General features: G+C 45.4%; 1 protein-coding gene and 1 non-coding gene across 2 annotated transcripts in view; one reads left to right on the plus strand and one right to left on the minus strand.

The window, feature by feature from the left end:
- Window positions 1-12,827: 12,827 nt before the first annotated feature.
- The window catches only part of RALGPS2 (Ral GEF with PH domain and SH3 binding motif 2), a 189,397-nt gene continuing 176,519 nt past the window's right edge, over window positions 12,828-25,705 (plus strand). Inside the window, exon 1 of the mRNA XM_051858235.2 lies at window positions 12,828-12,929. The gene's annotated coding sequence lies outside the window, so the exon portion shown is untranslated. The remainder of the gene's footprint in view (window positions 12,930-25,705) is intronic.
- On the minus strand, window positions 18,660-18,735 carry LOC127493864 (small nucleolar RNA SNORD66). Its single transcript, XR_007924401.1, has one exon. It is a non-coding gene; the product is annotated as a small nucleolar RNA SNORD66 (small nucleolar RNA).

A 25,705-nucleotide genomic window follows, 5' to 3' on the forward strand; every position in this document is an offset into this window, starting at 1 on the left:
ATAAATAAAATCTTTAAAAAAAAAGAGAGAGAAATAAAGAGACAAGCTGTTTGGCTAATGGTTTTATAACCACAGCAGACTAGTACAGAGAACGCCCCATGCGAAGCACAGTGACGTTCAGAGGTTGAGGTGTTCCCTTAGCAAGGCTGCAGACTCAGTCTCTGGTGTTTGGAACTTGGGCTACAGCCCTTGTTTTAGGATGGATCACTGGGTTGTGGCAGAGTCCATGGTTTTAACCACATTTGAACAGAAGAGTGGCCGCCTGGCCCAGTAGAATAGATGAAGCGTTTGGTGCCATGTTTCACATAACTACGGGAGTTCCTCCCCACGACAAGTGCCCGGTGAGATTGCACCTCTCGTCAGACTCCTTCCTCCTACGGGCCACGACGTCCTTCTCTGTGTGATGTTTCTCCAGCGCTGGAGTCGCGCGTGCCGCCAAGTCCTGTTGCATCTCTTCCGGCATGTCCACATTTTGGATCTCTGCCTTGCACTCACACATGGTTACTGTGGAGCTTGGCAGGCTGGCTGGGGGAGGTGCTGGTACCGCTAGGCCAGGTGAGAAACAGCATCACTACCAAAGCCACGGTGTGCCTCGCCACTTAACTTCTAGGCTAAATGTCTATTCTGTTAGCATTGCTATCTTATAAGCCAATTACCCTGGCCCCTACCCTCAACCTTGATTTACTTATTTCAAAGAGACAGAGAGAAAGAATCTTCCATCTGCTTGTCCACCCCAAATAGCCGCAACAGCCAGGGCTGGGTCAGGCCAAAGCCAGGAGCTCAGAACTCCTCTGAGTGTCCCACACGGGCGTCAGGGACCCAAGCACTTGAGCCATCATCTGCTGCCTCTCAGGGAGGTTAGCAGGGGGTGGAATCAGAAGCTGAGTGGCTGAGACTCAAAACTGGCACTCGGATATGAGATGCGGGCATCAAAGTTGCAGCTTAACCCACCGCACCACAACACCTGCTCCAGCCTGGTTAAATACTCTTAGTAACTCTACAACGTTATCTATAGATACTCTGCCATATTTACTGGGGTCTCTCCTTCTAGTGCTTACACTTTTATTTCAAACTTCCTTTCTAATTGCTCTGGTTAGGACCTCCTGCTGATGTAGAATAGATGTGATGACAGGCACCCCGACCTTGTCCAGGTCTTAAAGAGAGAAAGGTCTTCCTTTGCCGTTGGTTCACCCTCCAATGGCTGCCGCGGCCGGCACGCTGCAGCCGTTGCACTGCGCCAATCCGATGTCAGGAGCCAAGTACTTATGCCGGTCTCCCATGGGGTGCAGGACCCAAGTTCTTGGGCCACCCTCCACTGCACTCCCGGGCCACAGCAGAGAGCTGGCTTGGAAGAGGGGCAACCAGGACAGAATCCGGCGCCCCAACTGGGACTAGAACCCGGTGTGCCGGTGCCGCAAGGCGGAGGATTAGCCTAGTGAGCTGCGGCACCGGCCTAGGTATTTTACTATACATGATATCAGGTATTTATTGCTGTGTAACAAACCATTACAAGTTATAATAGCTTAAAGTGATAAGCATTGTATGACCTTTCCCAGTTCTGTGGGTTGGCGGGAGGTCTGAACTGTGACAGCTCATCTGTCTGCTACAGAGCTTATCTGCAGAGCTGGCTGCAATTTGGGCAGGAGAATCCGAGAGGGCCCCACTGAGCTGAGATGGGTGAAATAATGTCCTCCCGCGTGTTTCCTCCCAGGCCTTGACCTCTGCCTGGCCTGTCCAGCGGGAGATCCTGGGCTCTGTTGCACCATAGCTCGGGGCTTCCAAGTAGGTGAAGGCGGAAGCCACAGGCCTCAGAAACGTGTGCACAAGGTAAGTGCCGTTGTATTCTGTAGGTCAAAGCAAGGCACGGGGGAAAGGTCACCTTCAAGAGGCAGGAAAACAGAGTGAGCCTCTGGATGGGAAGAGAAGCAAAATAGTATTGCTACATAGCTTGTCTTTTCCTGACTTTCTAAGAATTGTGATCAGGACTCTGCCTTTGAAATAAATAAGTAAACGTTTAAATAGCTAGCTAGCTAACGTGGTGGTGCAGTGGGTCAAGCTACCGCCTGTGATACTGGCGTCCCATATAAGCGCTGGTTCATGTCCTGACTGTTCCACTTCTGATCCTGCCCTCTGCCAATGCACCTGTGAAAGTAGTGGAAGATGGCCCTAGTGCTTAGGTCTTGCCACCCACTTTGGAGACCTGGATGGAGTTCCTGGCTCCTGGTTTAAACCTGACCCATCCCTGCTCATTGTGGCCATTTGGGGAGCGAACCAGCAGATGGAAGATATTCTCTCTCTCTCTCTCTCTCTCTCTCTCTAACTTTGCCTTTCAAGTAAGAAAAAAAATCTTAAAAAAGAATTGTGGGCTAGCGCTGCGGCTCACTAGGCTAATCCTCCGCCTGCGGCGCCGGTGCACCAGGTTCTAGTTCCAGTCGGGGTGCCGGATTCTGTCACGGTTGCTCCTCTTCCAGTCCAGCTCTCTGCTGTGGCCCGAGAGTGCAGTGGAGGATGGCCCAAGTGCTTGGGCCCTGCACCCCATGGGAGACCAGGAGAAGCACCTGGCTCCTGGCTTCGGATCAGCATGATGCGCCGGCCGCGGCGGCCATTGGGTTGTGAACCAATGGCAAAAGGAAGACCTTTCTCTCTGTCTCTCTCTCTCACTGTCCACTCTGCCTGTCAAAAAAAAAAAAAAAAAAGAATTATGATCAGGAATGAACATTGAATTTTGGCCAAGTCTTATTCTTTATCTTTTAGAATACTAATATAATTATTTTCCTTTAATGTTTTTTTCTATTTTTAAACTTTTATTTAATAAATATAAATTTCTTAATTTGTTAATGTGGTGAACAATATTGATTGATTTTTGTACTATTAAGCTACCTTATATTTCAGGGGAATAAATCCAACCTGCTGGAGTCATCATAATTTTTTTTTGCCTCCGTGTCCATAATTGAGATTGAGTTTTAAGTTCTTTCTCTTGTTCTGTTCTTAATAATTTTTTTTTTTTTTTGACAGGCAGAGTGGACAGTGTGAGAGAGAGACAGAGAGAGAAAGGTCTTCCTTTTGCCGTTGGTTCACCCTCCAATGGCCGCCGCTGCAGCCGGCGCACCGCGCTGATCCGATGGCAGGAGCCAGGATCCAGGTGCTTTTCCTGGTCTCCCATGGGGTGCAGGGCCCAAGCACTTGGGCCATCCTCCACTGCACTCCCTGGCCATAGCAGAGAGCTGGCCTGGAAGAGGGGCAACCGGGACAGAATCCGGCGCCCCAACCGGGACTAGAACTCGGTGTGCCGGCGCCGCAAGGTGGAGGATTAGCCTATTGAGCCACGGCGCCGGCTTGTTCTTAATAATTTTTAAAAATTTTTTATTTTCACTTTTTATTTGAAAAACAGAGAAGATGGAGACAGATAGAGCTCTTCTATCCGCTGGTTTACTCCCCAAATGCCTACAACAGCCAAGGGTGGGCCAGGTTAAAGTCCAGAGCATGGAACTCAATCCAGGTACCCCACATGGGTGGCAGGGACCTAACTATTTGAGTCATCACCTCTTACCTCTCAGGCAGCATTAGCAGGAAGCTAGTATGAGATGTGCAGTTAGGACTCAAACCCAGGCACTTCAGATGGGATGTGGGCATCTCAACCGCTTGCTACTTTTTATTTTTAAAGATTAGAGTTAGGTCCAAATGACCTAATGGGCAAGCTATTCTCTGTTCTTTACTCCGAGCTGGCACAGGTAGGTGAAAGATTTTTTTCTTAAAAGATTTATTGGGGTCAGTGTTGTGGCGCTGCAGTTTAAGCCACTGCTTGGGACACGTGCATCCCATATTGAAGTGCTGTTCAAGTTCCAGCTGCTCTGTAACTAATCCAGCTTCCTGCTACAACGTGCCTGGGAAAGCTGCACAAGGTGGCTCAAGTACTTGGGCCCCTGTTGTCCATGTGGGAGACCAGGATGGAGTTCCTGGTTCCTTCCTCACTTCCGCCTGGCCCAGACCTAGCTGTTGTGGATGTTTGAGGAGTGAACTAGTAGATGGAAGATCTCTCTGTCTTTCTGTTGCTGTGCCTTTCAAATAAATGCATCTTTAAAATGTAAATAAAAGAGGCCGGCGCCGAGGCTCACTAGGCTAATCCTCCGCCTTGCGGCGCCGGCACACCGGGTTCTAGTCCCGGTCGGGGTGCCGGATTCTGTCCCGGTTGCCCCTCTTCCAGGCCAGCTCTCTGCTGTGGCCAGCAAGTGCAGTGGAGGATGGCCCAAGTGCTTGGGCCCTGCACCCCATGGCAGACCAGGATAAGTACCTGGCTCCTGCCATCGGATCAGCGCGGTGCACTGGTCGCAGCGCGCCGTCCACAACGGCCATTGGAGGGTGAACCAACGGCAAAGGAAGACCTTTCTCTCTGTCTCTCTCTCACTGTCCACTCTGCCTGTCAAAAAAAAAAAAAAAAAAAAGTAAATAAAAGAACATGTCATAAGGACATGTCAACATTACCTGTTCTATCAGCACAACATTGCGAAATTTTTCTTTTTGAGAAATGCACATACAGATCATGGTGTATTTTACTTGAGAATTATAATTAAAAGCAACTATTAGTTATTTCCACTTTTTTTCCCAAAAAGAACGAAATGTAAGAAAAATGTTGTAACTTCAGATCTATAGAGGAGAATGTGATTAAGGTGTCCTAGACAAGGTTTAATACATATTTTGGGGTTAAGCCTTAACTATCACCATGTATATGTTGCATACCTGATAATATACTAACCACTAAGCGGTTAGGAGAGGTAGAGAGAAATGATTAAGAATGTAAGCAAGAGGAAGACTTGGGCGCTTGGGCCCCTGCATCCATGTGGAGTTCCTGGCTCTTGGCTTCAGCCTAGCTTGTTGCGGGCATTTGTGGAGTGAAGCAGCAGATGGACGATCTCTCTGTTTCTATTTGTTTGTCTTCTCTTGCTGTTGCTCTGCCTTTGAAGTAGATGAAAAATAAAAATAAACATTAAAAAAATAGAACATAAACATGAGTTAGACTGCCCAGGTTCAAGTCCCTGTTTTAACCCTTGTCATCTCTGTGGACTTGGAGTAATTTTCAAAACATGTCCAGGCCTTGGTTTTCTCGCTTAGGGGCAGGCACTGTGGCATAGTGGGTAAAGCTGCCGCCTCCCACACTGCATCCCACATGGCGTCAGTTCATGTCCTGGCTGCCCCACTTCCAATCCTGCTCTCTGCTAAAGTGTCTGGGAAAGTGGTAAAAGATGGCCCAGGTGTCTGGTTTCCCTGCACCCAGCGGGGAAACCCACTTGAAGCCCTGGGCTTTTGGTTAGGCCTAGCCCAGCCCTGACCGTTGTGGCCATTTGGGGAGTGAACCAGCAGATGGAAGACCTCTCTCTCTGTCTCTTCTCTCTCTCTCTCTCTCTCTGTAATCTTAGCTTTCAAATCTATAGTATATCTTCTTTTTAAAAAAGTAGATTAAAATTTTATCACCGCAGTTGATTATTCTGAGGATTAATTGAATGTTCCAACTTCTTCTGCTGTAAAAATGTCTGTTTCTCCTAAGACTCTGGTGAGGACTAACTGAATTACACACGTACAGCTCTTAGCACAGAGCCCTCGTGGTAACAAGTGAGGAAATAAATCTGCCTTAACCATATAAAATTAAATGTTCATTTTACTTTTACTGTATTACAACTGGGAATTTTGGGATTTAGCATGCTCTAGTAATAGTGACTGCGCTAAAGGAGAAACAGACATTAGCTTAAAATTTTCCCTGACATCTCGTATTTCATTGTACATCTTACCAGTTGAACACAGTGGGCAATGATTGCAAAGACTTACAAAGACTTATTGATTTTCTGATTTTTAAATGAAGCATGTCTTGATTTTGGTTCTTTGTTCAATGCTATTAAGGAAATGTAATGCCAGTGCAGTCTCTCCATGTTGTTCTGTGTTCGTTTTCTACATTAACACTAGCTTGTTGGTGGTAAACATGATATGGCAAGACAGTAAATCGCCTATTAAAAGCCAATGTCTTTGTAACTCATTAATCATGATTCAGTGTTTCATGTTCTATGGCATTAAGTTAGATTTATAAAGCATTAAGACATCCAGATAAGAAAACAGAGGAAGGAGTCAATTACATTTTTCATAAGACAACAAAAGATCTTTTTGAAATATTTATTTGAACAAATTTTGCACCTTTTATTTCAGCAGTTGTCATAACCGTGAAGGCATAGAATAAGTACAAAAAGTACATGAAACCAACACTGGTCCTGGTTGTTTTCTTTTTATTTTTTTAAAGATTATTTATTTATTTATTTGAAAGTCAGAGTTACACAGAGAGAGAAGGAGAGGCAGAGAGAGAGAGAGTTCTTCCATCCACTAGTTCACTCCCCAATTGGCCACAATGGTCAGAGCTGCGCCAATCCAAAGCCAGGAGCCAGGAGCTTCTTCTGGGTCTCCCACATGGGTGCAGGGGCCCAAGGGCTTGGGCCATCCTCCACTGCCTTCCCAGGCCACAGCAGAGAGCTGGATCAGAAGTGGAGCAGCTGGGATGAGTACCAGTGCCCATATGGGATGCCTGCACTGCAGGCAGCGGCTTTACCCGCTAAGCCACAGTGCCAGCCCCCTGGTTGTTTTCTAAGATACCACATGTAGGCTGTTTGTGTCACTTTCTCTCATTTTCAGTACAGAGATAATATTAGACGTTACACTAAGCAGCTGTATTTCCTGGTTCCCCAGAGCCACCCTCTGCTTGGAGAACTGTCCCTGTTCCCTTTACTGGAGCACGGTGGGATCATCCACCACAGTGCTCTGCCACTGCCACCTCCCAGCATGGCCACAAGTAAATAAAGTGGGGCTGGGTAATCAGAATAACACAACTCTTCAGGTAACATGATTGGCTCAGGGGTAGTAGACCTACAAGCCCCAGAATGAGCCCCACGTGCATCTGGGGAGCTATCTTCCCAGCTGTAGACACAGCTCAGGTCAACTCACCATCGGAAAGAGACCTCAGAGATGGAATGAGGGGGCCTGATTAGATGGCCCGGACCCCTAGATTTAGTTATGCCTGATGCGGTGTGCTCACAGCTCACCCCACCTGTGTATGCTTTAAAGGTAATTTTGGTTGGAATTATGACACTTGTAGCTGAAGTCCTGAGAAGTATGGGCATCTTTCTAGTTTATTCATAGGCAAAAGCATTAACTTTGTAAGTGCATATATATCGCAATGAAGTATGGGCCAAATGTCATTTGAATTCATTAAAAACACGGGCTGAAGCAGGTACCTGGGCCCCTGCCATCCACATGGGGGACTCAGAATGGTTCCCAACTTTCTGGTTTCAGCCTAAGCCTCCAGCTATTAGGGTCATTTGGGGGATTAACCAGCAAATGGAAATCTCTCTCTCTCTCTTCCTCCCTCCTCCTCTCCCTTCCAAATTAAAAAAATAACTTATAAAAGCATGAGGGGTTGGGTGTCACTTGAACCCAGGCAGTATGACCGGGCAGTTCAGGAAGAGCCTGGGCCTGGGCGCTGGAGTCAGGCTGTCGCTTGCCTGCATAGCAGAAGGCACTGGGGCTGAGAAGCAGCTGCTGCTCAAGGGGAGACACCTGTTGTCCAGTTGCCACTGGGAGGGCCTTGGCATGCTACACCCCCGGCTGACTGGCGTTTATCACCACACTGGCACAGTGGCTGCCCACTTCAGAATATCTTCCTTTTTTTTTTTTTTTTTAAGATTTATTTATTTGAAGGAGAGGGAGAGAGAGAGAACCTTTCCTCCATGAGTTCAATCTGCAAATGGCCGCAATGATCAGGAGTCAGAATTGCCATCCAGGTCTCCCACATAGGTAGCTGGGGCCCAAGTACTTGGGCCATCATCAGCTGCTTCCCAGGCACATTATCAGGAAGCTAGCTGGACTGGACACAGAGCAGCCAGGACTCAAACCAGTACTCCAATACAGAGCTTAGCTCACTGTACCACAGTGCCGGCTCCCGGAATGTCTTCTGTGACGTGACTTGAACAGTTTTCGCTTCTCTATTATGCTGTCTGAAGGGTAAAGATTAATTCGTGTTGAGAAGCACCCTATTTTAAAGATCCAAAGCCCTCTGCCAAGGGTAACATCAGAGCAAACAGTGTCAGACTGGCCACTTTCAAATCCCACGTCCATCCCTCACTGGGCATCCTGATCTGAAGCAAGTCCCTTCACCTGCCTATGCCCCAGTTTGTCATCCATGGAATCAGACAAGATGGCACCTCCTGCCTAGGACTGTAGGGGCTCTAAGGAGTTGGCGCATGCTTGGAACGGTGCCAGGCACACAGGAAGCACCGTGCGAGTGTCAGCTCTTACTCAGCTTAGGTGTTTGCAGGCCACTCAAATCAGATTTCCTTCTCCCTAATCTAGCTGAGGACAGCCCCACAGAGGGAGCAGAGGCTTGATGGGAGAATGTGGTGGGGGTGGGGGGCCTGGAAGGATTAGAGCTTAGTGTGGAGGAGGTGAAACCACGGCCCCAGTAGGCTGGAAATGGAGAGGATGGAGAACTGGAAGAACTTCGCAGAGGGAACCAGGCCCGGATGATACAGTTGGCGCCTTTGGGTCCCTAGCGTAAAAGGCAATGAAAGGATGGAGGTGAGGAAAAGGACAGGAAGTGGGAGAGTGCCCAAGTACACAGCACCTATTTCAGAGCTCTGTGTAGGGTTGACTGACATCCAGAGAAGGAGGAAGGAGTCTTAGACTTCAGTCTTAGACTAGTGTCATCATTTATATTATGAATTAAATAGGTTGCTCTGGACAAATCTGAGAGCCCAACCATCATTTAGAATGTTGCTTCAAAGGGAAAAAAATGTGTTCTGTGTTACAAATAATAGGCTTCAGTGGCCTTTTGGAAGCGGAGCCATTTGTAAGTTGGGGCCTACCAGTTTGCTGAAGAGGGGAGCTGCAGCTGGCCAGGACAGATAAGGGAGCCAGGGTTTTACAGTCGAAGAAACTGGAGTTTGCAGTGGTCAACTTGTCTGAACTAGTGACACAGCAAGAACTAGAACCTGGCTCCCTGTGTCTCCACCTTCTGTTTAGTAGTTTTACCTTCATAACCAGTGCTGTTTAGTAAGACAGTAGCAGCATGCATTTAAAGGGCCAGATGATAGAAAATACATTTCAGCTTAGTTTTTTTTAAGATTTATTTATTTGAAAGGTACAGGGACAGAGATGGAGAGACAGAGAGAAAAAGATGTCTTCCATCCACTTTCACTCCTCCAGTGGCCACAACGGCCAGGGCTGAGCTAGACAGAAGTCAGGAACCTGGAACTCTACCCAGGTCTCCCGCATGGGTGGCAGGGACCCAACACTTGGGCCATCTTCTAGCTGCTTTCCCAGGTGCATCATCAGGGAGCTGGATTGGAAGCAGAGCAGCTGGGTTTTGAACCCAGTGCTCTGGCATGGAATGGCAGTGGCTTAGCCTGCTGCATCACAACCTTGGCTCCTCAGTTTAATTTGTTTAAAGGGTAACAATCTGACTACAGCGACAGTATTGGCCAACAAGATAACTGATTACTGGGAGCTGCCTTGTCTTCCCTCAAGCTGCGTGGCAGGGCTGAAGCAGAGGCTGGGTGACATTTTGCATTCTTTGTAGAGGTATCCAGTGATCAGGTAGGGGCCAGAGGAAATGGAGAGATGGTCAAGCCTCCTACAAATGCAAGATTGTTTTAGCCTACACTGCCTAATTTTAGAACAGACCATGGTAAGCATTGATCACTCGTTGTCTTTTTCCTTTTGGGTACTACAGGAACCCAGATCCTCCTTCTAACCTCTCATTTTGACAAAGATGACTTGGTACAATCTGCCATGAAATGTAAGGAGTATTTAGTCCTAGGAGACACGGTTATAGACGACTTTGCATTAGGAGCATGATCAGGAAATTTTAATTTATTCTTTTTTTTTTTTTTTTTTTTTTGACAGGCAGAGTTAGACAGTGAGAGAGAGACAGAGAGAAAGGTCTTCCTTCCGTTGGTTCACTCCCCAAATGGCCGCTATGGCCGGCACTGCGTCATTCCGAAGCCAGGAGCCAGGTGCTTCCTCCTGGTCTTCCATGCAGGTACAGCGCCCAAGCACTTGGGCCATCCTCCACTGCCTTCCCGGGCCACAGCAGAGAGCTGGCCTGGAAGAGGGGCAACCGGGAAAGAATCCGGCGCCCCAACCGGACTAGAATCCGGAATACCGGCGCCACAAGCAGAAGATTAGCCTAGTGAGCTGCGGCGCCGGCCTAATTTATTATTTATTTGCAAGAAATATCCCAAGTGCAGTGATGCCCTTGTGCTATAACCGTGGGGCTAACCGAGGAAGGTGGAGTGACTGACAGCTCACTGTCAGTTCTAACGCAGTGATAGATGGGTCCATCAGGGAACTCTCTCCTTTCACTGATTAGTGGGACCCAAGTGTCAGTGAGAGTTAGAGGCTGATCCATTTTCACAACAGCACAGCAAGACAGTGACAGCACGAGTAGACTTTGCGGGAGGACACGCCTTTGAATATTTGATGCCGACTGCTCTCCTGCAGCAACACCTATGTGAATTACTAAGAGAATGATAATGACCTCCATCAGTTGAGACCGACTGTGTGCCACATACTATGCTAGTCGCCTTTCCTACACATCTCTAAGCCTCGCCGTAACACGCTGATGGAATTTTTCGTATCCCTGTTTTTCTGATACAGGGCTGGGGTCGAGCAGGTTCGGTAACTCGGCTGAGGTTCCACAGTGGCTGAGAAGGAGAGCTGAGACTCACGCTGAGGTCAGTGTCCTGTGCCTTACCTAAGTGAGGCGGCAGCAGCCAGGGACTCTGGGACTGGCGTTCTAGATGCACACTGTCAAGAGTGTTAAGGCAAACACAGTGGTAGTGCGTGATTTTCATGAAAATCAGAATCACATTAATAAAGGACCTATTTTAGGGACATAAATAATACAATAAATGGAGTAGAAAAATCTGTTTGACCTCATTATAGCACAAGCCTGTTTATCAAAAATCATGCCTTTAATAAACGTTTTAGATTAAGCCAATTGTTTTGGAAACCACTATGGTGTCTTGTTGTGAGGCACTAAAACATATTGTAGTGGTTTCTGTCTAGGAGGAAGTGAATTAGAGTGGTTAAGACCCTGGGTTCTGGAATGGGACTGCCTCAGATCAAATCCTGGTGCTGCCTCCTCTTGCAGCTGACCTGTGCCAGCCACTTCTGTCTGGTGTCTACTTTGAAGGATTGCCGTGAGGCCAGGTGACTGAGTCCCGAGGAAGCATCGAGAAAGCACCCCGTACAGGGAAGGCACTTGGAGATAGCAGTTGGCACCTTGTGCACAGTACTGTGTGGGTGGCGTGATGACCTTGAAGGTGTGGTTTTCCCCTTCAAGGAAACTTGGAAATTAGCAGAAAGAGAAAGCACCTGCTTACAACAGGTCTGCGGGAACAGACGCAGCCCTGAAAATGGCTCTTTCGTCAGGGTATTCAGTGGTGTGTCTCTAGTAAGAATTAAGTAAATAAAATGTGAAAGAGAAAACGCGCTGGAGAAAGTGAGCTGTGACCTGGAGTTTAAAGGAGTTGCAGTTGCCACCACAGAAGTTTTTTTTCTGTTTGTTTTTGCTTTTTAAGATTTATTTATTTACTTGAAAGGCAGAGTTACACACACACACACACCCAGAGAGAGAGAGAGAGAGAGAGAGGTCTTCCATCTGCTGGTTCACTCCCCAAATGGCTGCAATGGCTAAAGCTGGACTGATCTGAAGCCAAGAGCCAGGAGCTTCCTCTGGGCCTCCCATGTGGGTGCAGGGGCCCAAGCACTTGTGCCATCTTCTACTGCTTTCCCAGGCCACAGCAGAGAGCTGGATGGGAAGTGGAGCAGCCGGGTCTTGAACCAGCGCCCATATGGGATGCCAGCACTGCAGGTGGCAGGTTTACCTGCTACATACACCACAGCACCAGCCCCACTATGGAAGTTTTAATTCAAGGACTTTGGTAAAGTGACTTGTCCCTTATCAATATTGCTCATTTTAATTGATTACATATCAATGAAAACCCCTGCCCAGGACACCAGGACAGTGGTAATAAAGGACCTCGAAGTTGAAGGTGTCATTATCCTCATGAAGCTTATGGTCTGTTATGAGAAGTTCTACGTGAACAAAATATGAGGTAGAAAAGTGCTATGGGAAGGCCACACCAGCTGGCAACACACTGGTTTCCAGAAATCCTGTTAAGCACATTTTCAAACCAGTGTACAAAGGAACCCAGGTGAAGGGGCCATAAAAGAAGGAGGTACCTTTCTCTGAAGGGAGGAGAGAACTTCCACTTTGATTATGGCCTTGTTTAAACAAGGTCAGGGTTTGTGAACCCAAGAGGCTTCCATATCATTGGCAGCTCATGACAAGTGCCTTGGGTGATTACTGATGTCATAAATAAGAGTGCCTTTTGTTAAATCAACAATGGGAGTCACTGTGCACTGACTCCCCATGTAGGACCTCTGTCCTTAATGTGTTGCACTATGAGAATTAACGGTAAAACCAGTCTTCAAACAGTACTTTATACTTTGTGTGTCTGTGTGGGTGCAAACTGTTGAAATCTTTACTTAGGATAGAGTTGGTCTTATGTATATAAAGATAACTAAAAGTGAATCTTAGTGAAGAATGTTATGGGAGAGGAGTAGGAGATGGGATGGTTTACGGGTGGGAGAGTGTTTATAGGGGGAAGAATCCAAAAGTTGTACTTTCTAAATTTATATTTATTAAATAAAAGTTTTCTATTAAAAAAAAAAAAGGAACCCAGGTGTCAGATGTGGCAGTGAGCTTGAGGGGATTCTCCTCCTTTTTGGAAGGGCTTCTGAGTACGAGAGGTATGCAGACTTGGCTTCGGCAGGATGGAAAATTTAACTAGGCCACTCAGAGGTTGACAAGATCCCCATTCAGTGATCACAAGGTAAGTAAGAATGCAAATTAGATTATCCATTTGAACAATGAAACTGATCATCTGTACAGCCCTTAATTCTCTCCCCAGTTCCTCCCCTTTCCTGGGCGATAGATTCATTTTGGGAATGGATTGTATATCAAGAGATTGCATAATATGAGTCAGAGAGATAGAATATTTATTGTAACTACATGGTCACTTTTGTATGTGAACAATTACTTTTCTAGACTCTTCTATATATATATATGTATGTATTTTTCGATTGGAACACAATCCTTTTTTCATTGGAATTGAGATTTGTAGCATGTTAGAATTTCCTGGTTCACAGCTCGTTTTATATGGGCTACGTTTCTGGTTTCCTCCTGAGGACATTCAGAGAGCAAACTTGGTTTGTTATTAGTGTGTTCGAAATCCCATCATAGGACGAGTATGTTGGAAGACTTCCTAAAGGCAACAAATACTATTCTAGTAGTCAAATTACAAGGATTTGTTTTCCTGCGGGTTCTGTCCTCCTCCTAACTTTTCTGTCTCCATCTCTTGTCCTAGATCATGAATACTATTTTTAGACTTAGACTTCTGTTTGCTGATTATATAACAGATTTGTATGGCTAATTGAATAGAATTCATATCTCATTTGAAAGTCATTTGTAGCTAAGCATCCATTCAGCTGTCTCAAGGGTGTCGTATAAAACCCAAGAAACAGTCGTGTTCACATAACATCAAATGGAAACAGCGGAGAAGTCAGGAAAGAGTTCGGGTTTGTAAGGACAAGATAGGGTGGAGACTGTCCTTCCTGAAGAAAGGATGGGCATTGAAAAATGATTCATTTTCTGGCATCAGTGGGAGGCTATTTCTCTAAGATGTCGCCCAGATGTGCTGGGAGAATGAGATTTTACACTGTGAGTCTGGAGTCTAACGTGTGTTTATCATGGACGGCTCTGGAACAAATGGCGTGTGTTGTTTAGATGCTACCCAGGTAAACTCACTTGAATTCTGCTTCCACACAAGTGTATCCGACCTGGGTCCGGGGAGGGCAAGGCCAGCCAGGGCTGGAGAAGCGGAGCATTGAAAGGCATCTGAAGACAATGGAGGGACACTTCTGGAAAAAGGCAAACACAGCCCAACCCATGCATCCATCTGCTGGTCCTGATCAGCAGCTTGGAGACACTTCCATCATCCGGGTTCTCCCGACTTCAGATTGGCCACAAATACTCAAATTAACCTCAGTGCTTTAGGGAATGCTCAGAAACTAACATGACGACACACACCAAGCATTTTTATGATACTTGATATGTAAAGGCACTTTTTGAAGTTGTTTTTGTTTTTGAAATATTTACTCCTTGAAATGGAGATTTAAGGAGGATAGGGCAAATATTGTCAGGCTGCTTTTAAAGTAAAAGAAATTGGATGTAGAAGGGAAAGTTGGGTTGTTTATTGTGGTTTACTGGAAGAAGGCTGACTAACTCCCAGATCACCATCCATCCACCATAATATTATTTCTACTGGGATAAATATTGAGATGTATTAACAAATAAAAGATATGCTGTTAATAATAAGTAGCCTTGAAAACAGTCTAGCATCGTAGTTGATGCTAGAACATGGTTTGGCACAAGGAAGAGAAAACTGTGCCCTTTAGCTTAAGAAACAGACATGACAGCCCACCACGAGGATGTGAGAGCAAAGAAGGCCACCAGGCCTGGGTTGGAGGGAAGGAATTATCCCTCAAGCGGCCTCTGTCCTCCGTCCATCTCGCACTCCTCTCTGGACCAGGCCTGGGTTGGAGGGAAGGAATCATCCCTCAAGCGGCCTCTGTCCTCTGTCCGTCTCGCACTCCTCTCTGGAGACCGCATTCTTTTCCTGTTGATTTGTGTCTCTCTGCCATCCCTTGAGGCTCAGTCACCGTGAGGTCTGGCTCCCAGGCTAACGATTTCTCAGTAGCCCTATTGCAAATCACTGGAAGAAGCAGGAAGCCTAGAGCAGCACCCTGAGTGGCAGGTGCAGATTGCTTGCTGATTCACAGTCACCTGGAGCCGCATTCCAACAGGGACTGTGGACAGCGGTAGAAGTAGGAGTAAGGAGGTGGACATACAGTAACTATGATAAAGCATATCGGCATAAGCTCTCCATAAGTATTTTCATATAATTAAAAACCAAAAAGAAGACTGTACACCTGGATCCATTGTAATAAAATGCCATTTTCAGTTCAAGAGCATCATTAGTAAGTACAGGCTCTAATTTTCGGCACTTCAGCTAAAAACTCCTCATGGATTTAGGGGTGATTCAGAGAAGAGCTGGAACTTCAGATTTTTCAAATAAAGATAAATGGGGGCATTAACTCAGTAGATTAAAGATAATTTTAAAAAATAGATATAAAGGGGCCGGCGCTGTAGTGTAGCAGGTAAACCCACCAGCCACAGTCCTGCCATCCCATATAGGCGCCAGTTCAAGACCTGGCTGCTCCACTTCTGATCCAGCTCTCTGCTGTGGCCTGGGAGAGCAGTGGAAGATAGCCCAAGTTCTTGGGCCCCTGAACCCGCATTGGAGACCCAGAGGAAGCTCCTGGCTCCTGGCTTTAGATCGGCACAGCTCCAGCCATTGTGGCCATTTGGGGAGTGAACCAGGGGATGGAAAATCTTTCTCTTTCTTCCTTTGCCTCTTTCTCTAACTCTGCCTTCAAAATAAATAAATAAATCTTTAAAAAAGTAGATATAATATTTAAAGATTCAAAAAGGCTCACATTGAAAAGTTAACCTCCCTTCCAACTGTAGCCACAGCCACCAATTCCCCTTACTGGAGGTAACAGCATCATCAGCTCTGGCACATCCTTCAGGCAGTGTGCTCTCTGCATCAGCACCTGACCCACGCCTGGTTTCTCAGTATACCTTAGAGCCCATTGCACCAGAGCACCTGCAGCACCTCCTTTATGACTGGCTGCACAGTACTGCTGGGGGGGCCAGTGCAACTTTTAGCCAGTTTCCTGTTGATGACATCAATATGTTTCCAGGCTTTTCTGCTATTGCTCAACTTGTATATATCAGATTTTTGAAAAACAAACAAAAAACCAATGAGTTTCTGTATGATTTAATTCTTAGAAATGGAATTTCAAACATGTTTAATTCTGAAAGAAACTGCCGAACTACCCTCAGTAGAAATTTTGCTAATTCTTTATAACAGCGCTGCTTTGCCCACATTTTTAGTTGAACATGTAGTTACAATACTATTAGGTCTAGACTTTGTGGGAAATGTCTTCAGTGTTATCTTCTGATCTCCTGTTGACATCTTTATTTAATATATAGATTATCATGTCCTTAAGTATTTATTGGAAAAGCAGAGTGACACACACACAGAGAGTGAGAGAGAGGAAGAGAGCTCCTATCTGCTGGCTCACTCCCCAGAGGCCCACAACCGTCTTAGCTGGGTTAGATCAGAGCCAGAAGCCAGGAACTCCATCCTGGTCTCCCACATGGGTGTCAGGAACCCAGGTGCTTGGGCCATCGTGTGCTGCTTCCCAGGCACATTAGCTGGAAGCTGGGTTGGAGGCTGTGATGGAGACGTAACTGGACCCCAGGTACTCAGGGGATTCACGCATCCAAGGTGATGGCTTTACCTGCCGCAACACCTATTCCATATATTTCTTTTTAAAAAAGATTTATTTATTTATTTGAAAGTCAGAGTTACACACAGAGAGAGAAGGAGAGGCGGAGAGAGAGAGAGAGAGAGAGAGAGGTCTTCCATCCACTGGTTCACTCCCCAGATGGCTGCAATGGCCAGAGCTGCGCCGATCTGAAGCCAGGAGCCAGGAGCTTCCTCCAGGTCTCCCACGTGGGTGCAGGGGCCCAAGGACTTGGGCCATCTTCCACTGCGTTTCCAGGCCATAGCAGAGAGCTGGATCAGAAGTGGAGCAGCTGGGACTCGAACCGGCGCCCATATGGGATGCTGGCACTGCAGGTGGCAATTTTATGTGCTACGCAACAGCGCTGGCCCCCCATGTGTTTCTAAAAATACATTAAACTTTAAAAAAATATTCCCCCTCCCCCTCCCCCCACTTATTTATTTATTTTTGGCAGCAGAGGTTGTAGAGAGGAGCTCTGCTCTCATCTCTCCTGTTGGAGACCTTCCTGAAATGTTTAGTGGTCCTTAAGAAGCTGTGTGTTCCTATTGAAGAGTCCGGGATCTCTCCCTAATCTCCTTGGTTTAATTCTCCAGAACAAAAGTCCGTCCTCCCTTGGAGTGGGCGGCGGGTGGTAGCTTCAGGCGTCACCGAGGCTGAGAATCTACGCTGTTCCTTATGCAGACTGTAGTAGGATCCTGAGTTTGGAGGCGTTTCTCAACCTCTCTTTCCCTCAGTAACAGGTGTCCCCAATTTCTTCACTTTCCGGAGTTCTGGGCCACTCAGCCGGCCGCTGCTGTCGTCAGCTCTTCCGGCGGGCCGCTCCAGTCCTCTCTGCTTAGCTACCTCAGTTGCCAGTTGTCCTTTCCTGCCCCCATCTTCCAAAACTTCTCATATGGTATCTCCTCTCCCATTGTTCTTGTTCTTTATTGTAATTTTCAGAAGTGTTTGGCTGTAGCACAGATATATATACACACACACACATATATATGTATATTCAATTCAGTTGATTTAGAAGATAATCAATAAGTCTGTTTTTAAGCTATCAGAAGCTCTGCCTATCTTATGGGTATATTTCAAAACAAATGACATTGATAGGAAAGAAAAGTACTAAAACATAATTCTTTACAAATATTTTTGCTTAGATTTAACTCAGCCCCAAATCCCATTACAATTTTTTTTTAAAATATCTATTTATTTATCTGAAAAGAGCTACAGAGAGGAAGAGAGAGAGCAAAAGAGAGATCTTCCATCCACTGGTTCACCACCACCTACGCTTAAGTAGAATATTCTTTTTTTTTTTTAATTTTTTTTATTTTTTGACAGGCAGAGTGGACAGTGAGAGAGAGAGAGACAGAGAGAAAGGTCTTCCTTTGCCATTGGTTCACCCTCCAATGGCCGCCTCGGCTGGCGCGCTGCAACTGGCGCACTGCGCTGATCCGATGGCAGGAGCCAGGTGCTTCTCCTGGTCTCCCATGGGGTGCAGGGCCCAAGCACTTGGGCCATCCTCCACTGCACTCCCTGGCCACAGCAGAGAGCTGGCCTGGAAGAGGGGCAACCGGGACAGAATCCGGCTCCCCGACCGGGACTAGAACCTGGTGTGCCGGTGCCGCTAGGTGGAGGATTAGCCTAGTGAGCCACGGCGCCGGCCTAGTAGAATACTCTTATATACTCTGCTACATTATAGTGGCTTTTTATGGCAAATATAATTGCCGCAACTCAACAATGAGCATCAAATCTGTGTATGTGGTATTAGATTTAAAAAGGCTTGCTTGCTAAGTGAAGTCTCAATTAAATTCAGCAAAAAGTACCTCAGATGCCTCGGTTGATCTAACAGAAGTACTTGAAAATGCTTACGTTACTGATTTCCAGAAGGAGCAGGAATATTTCTTCTGGAATGTGAAACCACAGATAGAATTGCATCTCTCCAGGGAAGCGGACACAGTGGTTACACAGTCAGCCTTTCTCATCTGTAACATGATAACCAAATTTATTACTACACTACTTTGGTAGAAAATTCTCTCCTTCAGTATGTTTTTTGACACACTTGAGCAGACATCTGATGCTATTCCTTCCCCCGCTCCCCGAATTTAATTTTCCCGTTGTTCTAAAACTTCAGATTTTTTTTTCTCTTCCTCAAATCCTCAGGTCCATCACGAGGACTCAGTGGCCCAGACACGTGGCACTATCAAGAAGTCATCAGCAGAAACTATTTAGAGTTTTGAAAGCAGTTTTACTCTTTAGAACTCTCGAATACACTTCTACAACAGAACCAAATTATAAAAAAATACCATTTCCAAATCAGACATGCATTGGATATCACATTTTGGATTGTTCATTGTTAGCACAAAGCATATTATATTCAGCAAGTATTTTCCAAGTCTCATTGACGTACATGACGTAGCACTGTTCATTGAGAGGAATACCTAGGAAGCAGACTTATTGGCAGACAATACAGCGTGAGACTGAGGTAGGCTGCCTAGATTTGAGTCACAACTTTGCCATTTTCTAATGGCATGATCTGGGCAAGTCATTCAGCCTGTGGAAGCCTCACTGTAAAATGTGGTAACGTGTGGGCACTGTGGTATAGTGGGTTAAACCATCAATGAGGATGCCCACATTCCAGATCAATATGCCTGGGACTGATTCTTGCTTCTGCTCCAGGTTCAACTTCCTGCTAATGCACCTAGGATATAAGAAATGCAGATGATGGGCCAAGTTACTTGGACCCCTGCAACCCACATGGGGAGACCTGGATGGAGTGAACCAGCAGATGGAAGATCTCTGTCCACCCCTCTCTCTATGTAATTTTTCCTTTCAAATAAGAATACATATATGCATACATACATACACACAAATCTTTTTTTAAATGTTGTAAAAATATCTACCTTTCAGGGACATTGTGAGAATGAAATGAGGTGACATCGATGGGGTATTTAGTGTATTGCCTGTCATAAATGCTCAATAAAAGTGAATTCAGAGATAGACTGGGATTGTGCTCTCTGGGCAGTTATCATCTATTGGAAGATATAAGAAATGCATGCACTGATGAAACTGTAAGTCATTATATAACAAAGTGCTGGGGGCTGGAGCTGTGGCACAGTGGGTAAAGCCGTCTCCTTAAGTGCCAGCATCCCATATGGGTGCTGGTTTGAGTCCCAGCTGCTCCACTTCTAATCCAGCTCTCTGCCATGGCCTGGGAAAGCAGTAAAAGATGGCACAAGTCCTTGGGGGCCCCTGCACCCATGTGGGAAGACCTGGAGGAAGCTCCTGGCTCCTGGCTTCAGATCGGTGCAGCCCTGGCTGTTGCTGCCAACTGGGGAGTGAAGCAGCAGATGGAAGACCTCTTTCTCTCTCTGCTGCTCCTCTCTCTATGTAACTCTGACTTTCAAATAAATAAATATTAAAAACAAAAAAAACCTGCCAAAGTGACCAGGGTTCCCAATGGTAAACTCAGCAGAGATGCACAGGCAAGTCTTAAGTCAGACCGTAGAGAAAGTCTTAGAGCAAATAGAGACAAAAGACAGAAAAAAGGTGTGCAAAAATGATAGGGGCTGGCATTGTGGTGTAGCAGGTAAAGCTGCCACCTACAGTGCCTGCATCCCATATGGATGCCAGTTCAAGCCCTAGCTGCTCCACTTCTGATCCAGCATCCTTCTAATGCACCTGGGAGAACAGCGGAAGGTGGCCCAAGTCCTAGGGCCCCTGCACCCATGTGGCAGACCTGGAAGAAGCTCCTGGCTTCTGGCTGCTGGCTTCAGATTGGCCCAGTCCCAGCTTTTGCAGCCATTTGGGGAGTGAACCAGCAGATGAAACATCTCTCTCTCTCGCTCTTGCTCTCTTTCTCTGCCTCTCTGTAACTCTGCCTTTCAAATAAATAAAAAAATCTTTAAAAAAGCAATGATAGGAAGAGGTACCTATGTGGTGATTATGAGGAACAATGGATGTGTTTTGAGAAGTCAGAGAGTGATTGGACTTGTGTGCAGAGTGGGGATAAGGTAGGCCTGTAGGGTAGACTGAGGGTATCCCTGGATACCATCTTAGTAAACCACAAGGCTCAACTGTGGATTTTTGGATTGGGAGGTGAGACGGATGGGGATATGTGACACAATGAAATTAGCAGTGTAGGAAAAGGTGTGTAAAGAAAAATGTGGAGAGAGGCTAAATCTGTGAGATCAGTTAGGAGTACTGATCAGTTAGGAGCAGTGGCTCCTCTCGAATATTATCCAGTCTTTGTCTTTTACAACATTGACATCTAGGAAGGATACAGGCTCCTTTTTAAAAGCAAAACAGAGAATTCCTCCTTCAGGGTTTACCTGCTATTTCATTAGAGTCTTTACTTCCTCATGGATGTGTGGTCTTTGGGGAGTCATATCTGGGGACGAGTAAAGTGCATCCGTCCCTCATGTGCGATGTTAGTTGTGCTTGCCTGGTGAGTGCCTGCTCCAGTTTCTCCAGTGTTTACTCATTCCTTCCTTACAAGTAATGAGACGTTTGTGGGGAAACACTCACTAACCATGCAAATACCCTGCTCCTCATCAAAAATTCTTCCCACATTTAGATCTGTAGATGGTCTTGCCTTACCCAGTCTTTGACATCATAGTTGGAAAATGATGATTCTCTAACACCTGCAGTCCCTCGACATTCTACCACAAGCAAGAGATCTTTTTCTTCATTTATTTTTATCTATTTATTATTGTTGTTTTTTTTTAAAAGGATTTATTTATTTATTTGAAAGTCAGAGTTACACAGAGAGAAGGAGAGGCAGAGAGAGGGAGGTCTTCCATCCACTGGTTCACTCCCCAGTTGGCCACAAGGGCTGGAGCCACGCCAATCCGAAGCCAGGAGCCAGGAGCTTACTCTGGGTCTTCTTACACGAGTGCAGGGGCCCAAGAACTTGGCCAACTTCTACTGCTTTTCCAGGCCATAGTAGAGAGCTGAATTGGAAGTGGAGCAGCTGGGACACAAACCAGCACCGCTACACCACAGGGCCAGCCCCTCTTGTTTTTCTTTAAAAATTCTAACCTGCTTTGAGATGCAGGATATATGGAAAGCAAACTACTGTGATGAGCATTACTGATGAGGGCCCTTTCCTCCCATTTTATAAAGGAAGTAGAATACAGTAATAATTCACTTGTCTGGAAAAAAAATTTGCCTAAATGCAATTATCCAAAATACAGAGGAAAAATGAAGGTAGGAGAATGGCCTTTATACTAAGTAGATGCACCCCCAAATCAGAGTCCTTTTAGCATTTTGAAATGTTATATATTTGCCCACCAACAGCAGGGGCTGGGCCAGTATGAAGTTGGGAGCCAGGAATTCGACCCAGGTCTCCCACGTGGATGGCAGGGACCCCACATACTTGAGCCATCACCTGTTGCTTCCCAGGCTCTGTGTTAGCAGGAAGCTGGAATTGGAAGTAGAACTGGGACTTGAACTCAAACAGTCTGATATGGGATACAGGTGTCCCAAGAGGTTGCACCAAGACATATCTTAACTCTTGCACTAAACTCCAGCCTCTATTTTAGTGGAAAAAAAATTAAATCCATGCATAGTTTTTTCATGATATGCATTTTCCATGAGTTTTTCAGAGATCTCTCCTATTAATTCAAGAACTGTTTCTAGGACTTCAACACGAAAACCTTAGTTATCTAACTCCTCCCTCCCCTTCCAGTCAGATAGACTAGGCATTCCGGAAACTATCTTTAAAGTTAATATTGAAAAGTATTAGCGTATGTAAATATTTATTTACACACTAACTACTCTCTTCAAGAGTTGATCCAGAGAAACATTAATCACTGTTAAGTAAATAAATCCCTGCTGAGTCACATTCAACATGGAGCTGGTCTGTGAGAAGTGACTTCACAGTAAATATAAAATGCAAAATGCTGCTGTTTGAACAGACCATTGATCAACTTTGTCCTTGTATCTGCAGAGCGGTAGCGTGTCTCATGACTGAGGGTCATGGCGGGTGCTTCTTGTACCTTCCTTTCAGTTTTCTGGAGAACGTCCCCTTACGTACGCTTCCTCTCGAAGTGAATTTTGGGCATGTTACTTGCCTACACTATAAATCAGAACACTGCAAACCTAACTCACACATTTTTTTCTTCCAAATGTCCAGCTATTATAAATATTCGGGAGAAAAAAGGAGATTAAAGTTTAGACAAGTAGGCGTGGTGCTGGGGCGTGCTGGTCCTGAAATGCTGGTTGTAATAGAAGTGTTTACTGAGACAAGCAGCTTTGTGAGCATGGTGCTTTGATTTTGTTTTGTCAGCTGCAGCGCAGTGACTGATGTGTACATCTGCTTTATTGCCATGGTGGTCTCTTGTCTTTGAACTGTTTGTTCCATATCTAAATTACCTCCTTGGCTTACCCCCTTGGAAGTAATTTTGATGGAAAGTAATAAAACTATTACATAATGGTGATTCCTCTGAAATGACTTTTAAGCATATTGAATTCTCATTGATTTCTGTTTTCTGTAATGGCATGTCTATTTTATACATTAGCACTTTGTTATACCAAGACTGCATATTTCTTGTCTTTTGGCAAAAGCAAAGGGAACCCACAGAATGACTTACAGAATTTAACTTGGATAAAAGAGCTCTGGTAAAGACAGCGTGGTACCCAGCCTCCGTAAGTGTAAAAAGCCCTTTCTTTGACTTACATAGCTAATGGATGGGAAGGGACAGTGACTTTGTAAAATCATTCCCATGCCACCTCAGCAAGAAACAGGCACTGAGAATGACCTTTCCCCCATACCTTCATATACAAATTCTTCATCTTACCAAGTTTGGAAATTTAACTTAACACAACTCTTAAGGCAAATAAAAGTATTATTTTACAGATTATCAAGATGAGAAATAGATCTTGGGTAATTAGTCAAAACTTAGAAACTCAGTGGGCAAAAGAACTTCACATATCTATGGCCTAATTCACGAATCACACGACTTTTTTCTCTTCAAAGTGTAAATGAAGGACCTAGCTTTGTGGTATAGCAGGTTATAGCCTCCGTCTATGATGCCAGCATCCCAGGCGTGCCAGTTCTTTTGGTTGCTCCACTTCTGATCCAGCTCCCTGTTAACATGCCTGGAATAGCAGTGGAAGATGGCCCAAGTGCTTTGGCCCCTGCACCCACGTGGGAGACCTGGATGCAGTTCCTGGCTCCTGGCTTTGGCCTGGCCCAGCTCTGACCATTGCAGCCGATGGAAAGTCTGTGTCTCTTCCCCCTCTCTCTGTTAAGTCTGTCTTTTAAATAAATAAAACTTAAAGTCCAAATGAAAACTTCACTGCTTTTACAGTAAACTGTAAAAATGATTGACAAATGTAGGAACACATGCTCATTTATATGAAAACCTAATTCAAATTTAAAGTAATTGCAAGACATTTACCCAAAATAAAATTCCCTGTTCTTACTTTTCTTTTTTTCTTAAGAGCAGTTAAATATTTGTCATAATGGTGTACATACACAAGAGCACTTAAAAATGGTTTATTTTGCAGGGGCCAGCCATTGGCGTAGCGGTTAGGGACATCTGCATCCCCTATCAGAGTGCCAGGGCTCACCCATGGAGGCATCAGGTGATGGCTCAGGAGGTTGGGCTCTTCCCATATGAGAAACCTAGGTTGAGTTCCTGGCTCTTGACTCCAGCCATTGCAGGCACTGGGGAAGTGAACCACAGAATGGGAAATTTGCTTAATTGTAGAAGTTTCTGGAAAATGCACATTATGGAGAAAACTTAGCATGGATTTCCAAATTGTTTTGTACCGAAAAAAAACCCTGATTTTTTAATTCCATTTTTCCATGAATTTTTTTTTTTTAAATTTTAGCTTCCATATATAAAGGAGAACATACGGTTTTTAGTATCTCTGTGTCTGGCTTATTTCACGCAACACCATGTCTCCCAGTTCCAACCATTTTTGCTGGAAATTATGGGATTTCATTTTTTAAAAAAAAGATTGAAAGAGTTACAGAGAAGAGGCAAAGAGAAAGGAGAGAGAGAGAGAGAGAGAGAGAGAGAGATCTTCCATCTGCTGGTTCACTCCCCAAATGTGTGCACCATCCAGAGCTGAGCTGATCTGAAGCCAGGGGCCAGAAGCTTCTTCTCGGTCTCCCACGCGGGTGCAGGGGCCCAAGGACTTGGACCACCTTCCACTGCTTTCCCAGGCCACAGCAGAGAGCATCTCGCACTGCTTTTCCAGGTGCATTAGCAGGGAGCTGGGTAGGAAGTAGAGCAACCAGGACTCAAACCAGCAGCCATGTGGGATGCTGGCATTGCAGGCGGTGACTTTACCTGCTACACCATAGTTCTGGCCTCAGGATTTCATTTTTTTCATTGTTTAAAATAGCTGAATAATATTCCTTTATATATATATATATTTTCATCTGTTGATGGTTGATTCCATATTTTGGATATCGTGAACAGTGCTGCTATAATCCATGAACTTGTTGAAGTACTGTCGTATGTATAAAATTGTTGTATGTATTATTGTTGGCGCACAGCCAGCCATCTTTTCCTTAATCTCTTGCTAATACTTAAAGGCTAAACACTTTCTCACTCAGTAACTAGATGGGTTTTCCCCCAAGTGCTAATTCTGCTTGCCCATTGTTTCTTTGGGACCTAAAGCAATTAACATCTGAGGGAAAACTTCCTGTGTACACAATATATTTCCCCCCTTTTCTCTAATAATGGTTTTTTTTTTTTTTAGTCTGTTCTCATTTGAAATGTTTTCTGCTCCCCCCCCCCCTCTTTGATCTCTCTACTCCAAGGGATTTCGTGACTCAAGACTTTGAAAGTAAGGTGGGATAAAAATGAGGCATGTTGCCTATCCTTGTTTTGTTTTGTTTTGTTTTGAAGATTTATTTGAAAGGAGGGTAGTCTTCCATCATTTGGTTCACTCCCCAGATGTCAGCAACAGCTGAAACTGGGCCAATCCGAAGCCAGGAGCCAGGAGCTTCTTCTGGGTCTCCCGCACAGGTGCAGGGGCCCAAGAATTTGGGCCATCTTCCACTGCTTCATCAGGTCGCAGCAGAGAGCTGGATTGGAAGTGGAGCAGCCGGGTCTTGAACCGGTGCCCATATGGGATGCGGGCACTGCAGGCAGTCGGTTTACCGGTTACCGGCTATGCCACATCCCTGGCCCCATCCTTGTTTTTGTTTTTGCTTTTAACCTACGTTTGGGAG

The sequence above is a fragment of the Oryctolagus cuniculus genome, chromosome 7, assembly GCF_964237555.1.
Source record: "Oryctolagus cuniculus chromosome 7, mOryCun1.1, whole genome shotgun sequence".
Taxonomy (NCBI): Eukaryota; Metazoa; Chordata; class Mammalia; order Lagomorpha; family Leporidae; genus Oryctolagus; species Oryctolagus cuniculus.